This window comes from Rhinopithecus roxellana, chromosome 3 (genome assembly GCF_007565055.1).
Source record: "Rhinopithecus roxellana isolate Shanxi Qingling chromosome 3, ASM756505v1, whole genome shotgun sequence".
Lineage (NCBI taxonomy): Eukaryota > Metazoa > Chordata > Mammalia > Primates > Cercopithecidae > Rhinopithecus > Rhinopithecus roxellana.
In genome coordinates, this window is record NC_044551.1 from 175275510 (window position 1) to 175283866 (window position 8357).

At 48.2% G+C, this 8357-nt stretch overlaps 1 pseudogene; it reads left to right on the forward strand.

Moving 5' to 3' along the window:
• The first annotated feature begins 1321 nt into the window (after positions 1 to 1321).
• LOC104663608 lies at positions 1322 to 5001 on the forward strand (annotated as a pseudogene).
• The last annotated feature ends 3356 nt before the right edge of the window (positions 5002 to 8357 follow it).

Sequence of the window (8357 nt, forward strand, 5' to 3'; positions counted from 1 at the left end):
CAGAAAGAAGTAAGGAACAAGAAAGGGAAAATCTTCCCCTCTTAGCTCCTTTTAAGGATACTTCCTGGAACTGTATACATCATAGCAACCCAAACCCCCTTGGCCAACCTTAATCATATGACCACATGTGGATGCAAGGGAGCTTAGGAAAGGTCATTATTCTAGTTGGCCATGTGTCCAGGTAAGAATCAGAGAGTCTAGACCTAAGGAACAGGGAAGATCATGTATTGAGGGACAACTGGCAGCTTCTGCCACCATGGGGCAAAATCACATCCTTTCTGATCTCTGCTTTTCTAATCTGTAAAATGGGATGAATAATAGTATTCATAGGGTCATTACGAGAAGTAACTGAGATTGTGTAATATACCAAGGACACTGTCTGGACTATGGTGAGCATGCATTATCTTTCAAGAGATACTCACATTCTTGTGACTCATGACTCTCACCTTTGATCTGCAATAAGAACCAGTAGAATTGCCCTTTCAAAACTCATCTCAGGCTGATCTAATGTTGTGTTATCTTAATGGCAATACCTGGTTTGCAAGGGGGACAGGGAGGGAACTCACAGTGGCACCACTGCGGGGTTGCCATTGTCCTTCTTTTACAGATCAGCACAGTGAGGCGCACAAATGTAAAAGACAGATGCAAGCTTACCTAGTTAAGAGAAAAAGCTAGACTTTGAGCCTGGTCTTCTCTCAAGCCTGAGCACCTAACACTGCATTATACTGCCACTCTTCTGTGAATACCATGGGCAAGCATCCTTGTGCCCAGGAGATTCCAATGGGAAAGGCTTTTCTTGGAAGGCATGTTTCATGCTACAGGAACTTTCCTAGCCAACCCCGTGGGCCCTAGTAGGATGCTGCCCAAACACCCCCCACCTGCCCATGAGCTCGGGCGCCACATTCAATATTCTCTGGGGAAGCCTGCAGCCCCTAGGCCATGGTGGGAGGCTGCGCCTCCCAGTCGGATGGGGGTCTTCTGGTGGTCAGCAGCCACCATGCTTCTTGGCACACAGTGCTGCAGTGCAGGTTTACTCCAGTCCCAGCCTGAGTTTGTATGGGTAATTGCTCAGCACTATTCTTAAGGTGTGACATCACAGGGTCTTACTTTTTCACAATTGCTACCTGTGGGTGCTGGTGTTGTGGCTGAAGTTCCGGGTTGGCTGAGATACCCAGAAGGAACCACAATTGCTCAGGGGCCTTCCACCTACAGGAGCCAAGGGAGCCAAGCCAAGGAGCTCTGCCAAGCCTGGCACCAACTCTGTCCACGAGGAGGGTTTGGTGAGCTCTGGACACTCATGCGCCATGAGACCTCAGGCCGAATGCAGAGGGTGCGGGACCAGACTTTCTTCGCAGTTGTGGCCTGGGAAGCTCTGAAAGACCTGCAGGGCAGTGGGTATGAGGGACTGTAGGGGTATGGAAAGAAAGGTCTGCTTCTGAGAGTCCTTCCTTGGGCTTTTGTCCTCAACTATCTCCTGGTGGCTCAGCCTGACTGAAGAATAAGGTGCCAGGAGGGGGAGGGAAGAGGAGTCCGAGGAAATTGGGGAAAGCTGAGGCTGAAGCATCCACCAGGATACCATTGTGTGTGTGTGTGTGTGTGTGTGTGTGTGTGTGTGTGTATGAGAGAGAGAGGTATTTAGGCAGAATTTGATGCTGCAACCTCAGGACAGGGAGACATCTTCTATATGCTATGATGTATACCCACAGGCCCTGGCTTCTAGAGCTGGTCATGCTTCTGAACTGTGGGACAATTTCTATCCAAAGCCAACCTTGTTCTGGGCTTACCTAATCCTTCTGTGCCCCCAATCCCACCTCCTTTCTGTGCCCTGCAACCACTGTGGCCAGCACTCATCAATATGTCTTCTCTGACCTGATTAAACTGCAAACTCCTTGAAGGCAGAGGCCATGTCTTATACCTGAGTCCACTGCAGCACCTTGCATGTAGTAGTAGCGGCTCAATGATGGCAAAAGAATAAATTCTCATCTGGAGGCTGTTCCAGTGTCATGTATATCTCTCTTCACCCTCATCCTGTGGACCCTCTGGCAGACCATATACCCTTGTAGGACAGGGGTGCTGACAATCTTTGGTACAAAGCAGGCCTGGGGCTGAATGGTGGTTCTGACATTTACATGCAACTGTTTACAAAAAAAAAGTTGTGATTGACTGATAGTGTCATTCACTTACTTTTTTTTTCTTCACTTGCCCATTCATTGAATTTTCACGGGGTACCTATGTACCCAGGCTCAGGGGCTGGTGCTGGGTTCACACAACAGAGAACAGGCTATGATCGCTGCTTGGAATGAATTGACCATCGGAAAATAACCACACAGCACATCTCAAGGGCAGCACCTTCAGGCTATGAGAGGAGCAGGGCAAGGACACCTAACACAACAGGGAGAGGAGCATGTGGCTTCTTGCTGGACATGGCAGCTGAGCTGAGCCTGGACAATGTGTGAGAATCATCCAGGACACATCCAGGGAGCAGAATGAGGCTGGCAGGGAGAAGACAACATGGGAAAGGGGTCTGTTCAGTCCTGACAGGGCAGCCCTGGAGTCTAGTGTATGACAGGGCAGAGATGTCCCAGTAGAACAATTCTTTGGCGCTCTGGCTGGGAATTGGGTATTTTTCCTCCATGACTTTTGAGCATCCAGGCTCCCTGCTCATCTGGTTCTTGCCATAAATAGTTCACCTTGTACCAGGTTGAAATGAGGCCTCCCTCCTCAACTGCCCCCATTCCTCCCCTCTTTCCTCCTGGTTGGCACATACCTCCTTCAGGGAGCCTGAGCCAAGTAGGGAGGGGACTGAGGGAGGCAGGAAGGATGGTGTGGACAACCACAGCAACCTGGTTGCTAGGCTCTCCTTGTCCACAGATATCCATGCCTGTCAAATGCAAGCTTAGGTGCTCTGCCTTGCTGTTCCCATCTGTAAAATGGGGGTTAGATAACCACATTTCAATTAAATGCATTCTAACACCTATTTATTGAGCTCCTTTTATGTGCTAGGTACTAGGTTGGTTTTTGGGGGGGACAGAAGTGAACACAGACATAGTTTCTACCCCACTGAGGTCTCAGTTTATCTTCTAGCTCACTGCTTGGTCAAATCCTATCATCTTTCAGCTTAAATGTTTCTTCCTCAAAGGGGCTTCCTGACCCCTGATCTACAGTAGAGCCTTGCTTCTCTCTGGTAGTGCTCCTTCTTCCCATCAGAGTTTGTAGTTATATCTGGATTTTGGTTGAATATCTTTACAATCCTGTCTCCTTCAGTAGGCCATGTCCCATGGGACATTGGCTTAATATTGCATTTCTTGAGCTTGGCACATAACTGATCAAGCTAAAACATACTTGTTGAAAAAAAAATGAAAGAATTGGGGAAGACAGATGTTAAATATGTGATTTCGAGTGGGAGGAATGTTCTCTCTACAAAAGAAACTTCCCTCGGGCTGCTTCCCTTTAGGATCTCCTGAGGTTATGTTCTTACCAGTGGTGTTGCTAGCTTCTTCTTTAGGGCAGGGACTATGTCTTATGGGACCCAGCAAGGTGTCAAGAAGAGTCAGTATTCAGAATACTAACTGAATGCCACCATGTGCCAGACACCATGTTAGGCCCTTTCTGATACATTCTCTCTTTTAGTTTTCAGTAAATGGTCCCTTGCACAGTTGAGATACTGCGGGTTTTCCATAACTGGCACTCCATAGAAGTTTATAGTTGATGAAATCACTAGGGTTGATCTAGTCTCGAGATTATAAAAGGCTTGGTTGGCAAAGCCTGAATCCTGTCCTCTTGTTCTCCTTCCCAGACTGCATGAGCTTCAACACTCTCTCCACCTTCTCTACCAACTACCAGTCCCTGGGCTCCATCCAGACTCCCAGCTACGGTGCCCAGCCAGTGAGCAGTGCAGCCAGCATCTATGCAGGTGTTGGGGGCTCAGGCTCCCGGATCTCTATGTCCACCAACTTCCAGAGCGGCTTGAGGTCTGGGGACCCGGTTGCGGGGATGGCCAGGGGTCTGGTGAGAATGGGAGGCATCCACAGTGAGAAGGAGACCATGCAAAGCCTGAACGACCGCCTGGCCTCCTACCTGGACAGAGTGAGGAGCCGAAAGATCGAGAACCGGAAGCTGGAGAACAAAATCCGGGAGCATCTGGAGAAGGGACCCCAGGTCCCATTACTGGGGCCATTACTTCAAGACATCGAGGACCCGAGGGCTCAGATCTTCACAAATACTGTGCACAATGCCTGCATCATTCTGCAGATCGACAATGCCTGTCTTGCTGGTGATGACTTTAGAGTCAAGTATGAGACAGGGCTGATCATGTGCCCGTCTGTGGAGAGCGACATCCGTGGGCTCCACTAGGTCACTGATGACACCAATGTCACTGGGCTGCAGCTGGAGACAGAGATCAAGGCTCTCAAGGAGGAGCTGCTCTTCATGAAGAAGAACCACAAAGAGGAATTAAAAGGACTACAAGCCCAGATTGCCAGCTGTGGGTTGACCGCGGAGGTGGATGTCCCCAAATCTCAGAACCTTGCCAAGATCATGGCAGACACTGGGCCCAGTACAAGGAGCTGGCTCAGAAGAACCGAGAGGAGCTGGACAAGTACTGGTCTCAGCAGATCGAAGAGAGCACCACAGTGGTCACCACGCAGTCCGCCGAGGTTGAAGTTGCTGAGGTGACACTCAACAGAGCAGAGACATACACTCCAGTCTTCGGAGATCGACCTGGACTCTATGAGAGATCTGAAGGCCAGCTTGGAGAACAGCCTGAGGGAGGTGGAGGCCCGCTACATCCTGCAGATGGAAAAGCTCAGTGGGATCCTGCTGCACCTGGAGTCAGAGCTGGCAGAGACCCGGGCAGAGGGGCAACTTCAGGCCCAGGAGTACCAGGCCCTGCTGAACATTAAGGTCAAACTGGAGGCTGAGATCGCCACCTACCGCCGCCTGCTGGAAGATGGTGAGGAATTCAGTCTTGATGACGCCCTGGACAGCAGCAACTCCATCTAAACCACACAAAAGACCACCACCCACCAGATAGTGGACGGCAAAGTGGTGTCTGAGACCAGTGACTCCGAAGTTCTGAGACATTAAGCCAGGAGAAGCAGGGTCCACTTTGGGGAGCAGGAGGCCAATAAAAATTTCAGAGAGCAAAAATAAATAATAAATAAACGAAAAGCCTGCATTTCACGGGCCAACATCTTTTTTTGTGTGTGCATCAACTAATTTGAGCACTATGCTGAGAAAGATTCTGCGGCTATAGTGGGCTGGAGGTGACCCCCAAGACATATGTCCATGCTCTAACCCTTGAAGCCTGTGAATGGGACCTTATTTGAGTTTAAGAATTGGAAAATGTGAAAACTCGCATTTGCAGATGTAACTAAGTTAAAGATCTTGGGATGCGCTTATCTGGGTTACCTAGGTGGGCCCTAAAATCAATGACAAACGTCCTTTTAGGAAACAGAAGAGGAGAAGACATGGACACAGAGAAGGGGAGAAGGCCATGTGATGACAGAGACAAAGATGGGAGTTATCAGCCACGAGCCAGAATTCCATGAGCCACCAGAAGCTGGAAGAGGCCAGGAACAACTGCCCCGGAGCCTTCAGAGGGAGCTTGCCTCTGTTGACACCTTGGTTTTAGACATCTGGCCTTCAGAACTATGACAGAATAAACTTCTGTGTTTCAAGCCACCCAGTTTGTGGCAATTTGTTAAGGCAGATGTAGGAAACTAATCCAGTGGCCTCTCAGCTTGGTGGGAAGCAGAGCCCTGGTAGATTCTATGCCTGTGTGGGCAAGGGAGGCCACATGGCAGGACATGTGCTGAGGATCGGATGCCTTTGACTTGGATTGACCAGGTCTTCTGGCTGGGGCTTCCTCTGTGTAAACAGACACCAGATCACTCCATCGCCGAGTGATTCAGCATTAAATGGTGCATAGATGGAGCAGGATAGAGTTCCTTTGTGGGAGTGGGAGCGGCGGTGTGGGGAGCAGTGGCAGCACCAGTAGCTTTGTCATCATTGGCTAAATAATAATGAAGGGGGAAAACATTTGGGAAACTTGGGGAAAGTAAAGACAGTGGCTGGTCATCTTTTTCATCCCCCGGCCTGCTGCCTATAGGTAGGACCACTGTGAATTGTGAATCATCCAGGGAGATGGCGGGGAAGTCATCCTGGCAAGGGGTTCTGCTTCTGTTGGAGTCGCCCATTCCGAGGTTTAACAACCCTTCCCATCAGGGCTTCCCCATCACGTGTGAGCCATTCACTGCCCCATTTGAACCTTGGTTTTCCTGCCCAATCTACAGCCAAATAGCAACCAAATCCCATCCATCATGTAACAAAAGGCAGACCAGGGTGGAGACAAGCAGCCCAGAACACTGACTCACATCCTTTCTTGCTGTGTGATTTTGGAGAACTTCCTATCACTGATCCTTAGTTTTCTCATCTGCAAAATGGGAAGAAATTAACAATGCCTACTCCAAGAAGTTGCTTTGAGGATTCAACTAGATCACAGGTATAAACAAGGCCAGTTCATACATTGAATAACTGTGCAAAATGTTCAATTTAAAAGCAAATCTTTGAGATGAACAAAATAAAGCAAGCAAAATTAGCTGTCCCATTGAATTCCAGACCCTTTAGCCTTTCCTCATGGGTTTTCTTTAGTAATCACTATTTATTGAGCACTGACTGTGTGCCAGACACCTTCCGTGTCATCTCATTCAGTCCTCGCAACAACCCAGTGAAGTCGGTACTATTGTTATACCCACTTTGAGTGGGTATTACTGAGGAGAGTGACTTGCCTAAGGCAAAGTATTAAATGGAAGATCCATCTCTTAGCTATCACATGACTGAGTCTCCGCATAGAACACTCCTCTCCTAGTGCTCCTTTGCTGTCTTGGTTTGGAAAGTGGACCCCAGTGAATCCCCTAAGAACACAGACTCTTTGAGAAAAGGGAATGCAATCCTGTGTTCTTACACCCCAAGCACTGGTGTGAGAGTCTCATGCAGGATAAGTATCACTGTGCAGAAATCATGAATAAGTGAGTCAATAAATTGATAAATAATGGAGAGTTTTTAGAAGACAACTTTATGCTAAGATGAGGGACATTGACACTATCGTCTACCTTCCTGTGTGACACTGTCTGACAGCTCTTTCCTCTATAAAATGGGGACAATAATATGCCCTCTGCCCTGTCATGGAGACTGGCAAGGGACTGTTCAGCTTGAATATAGCCAGATGACGTGGTTTTTGCCCAAGTCTGTATCTCCATCAGTGACTGGGTCAAGGGACTGTTCAGCTTGAACACAGCCAGATGACATGGCTTTTGCCCAAGTCTATATCTGCATCAGTGACCAGCAGAGAGTACGTATTCCAAGGTTATTTGCTGAATGAGTAAATGATTCAGAACATTTTTCCCCCAGCCATTTCTAAGTTATTAAAAGCTGCCAACCCAACTTTCCATTGGATACACAATGAAGAGGTGGAGTTGTCCTGGTTTGGAGCAGGCTTCTCCCCCAGCCTATAGGAATTAGCTGAAAACTGTGGTTTGGTTAGGGCTGGCCCTTCAGTTGGAGCCATGTTTATACATTCACTTGCTGGAGCCTAGAGAGGGTTAAACCTTGGGCAGCATGGCCTGTGCTTTCCAACCCTGCCTTGCCCCATTACCTTGCCTCCAGCTGAGATAAGGCCATTAGTTTACTCATAAACAGGTGGCACACTTCACCTATGTGTCTGGAGATAAGGGCCACTTTGAAGCTGTAGCTCTGAAAGTGACACTCTGCACCCCCAGGCCTACCCACCGCTTTGGTCTCAGCAGTCTGGGAGGTTGTTCTTTGCAGGCAGCTCTGCCCTGTCCTTTGGAAACCTCTGTGCTTGTATCAAGACCCAGAATGGCCACACAGACAGAAATGGAATCCATGATAGGGCTTACAGAATATAAAGAGTCTTGGACCAAGAGGGCATGGGTCAAGTCCTACAAACCCCAATCAGGGGAAGGTTGGAGAACCCTCATTCTAGGACTCAGGCTGAAGTCTTCCAAAGGTGAAACTCAAGTAACACCCTATTTCTAGTCCCATCTAAACTCTTTGGCCTTCCTCCTAGGTACTTCTTCCTTGCCAGGCAGATATGAGGAATAACCATACAACATCAGATTTCCTTTGACAATCCTGATTATGAATGGTTTAACTTGACTCACTAAGACACACTAAACCCACGGGACAAATCTAGTTTACTGCTTGTTTTTGGATGGCCCATGGGCTAAGAATGGTTTTCACGTTTTTAAATGACTGAAAAAGAAAAAGAACATTTTTGACAAGTGAAAATTATGTGAAGGTCAAGTTTCAGGTCCATAAATAAAATTCTACTGGAA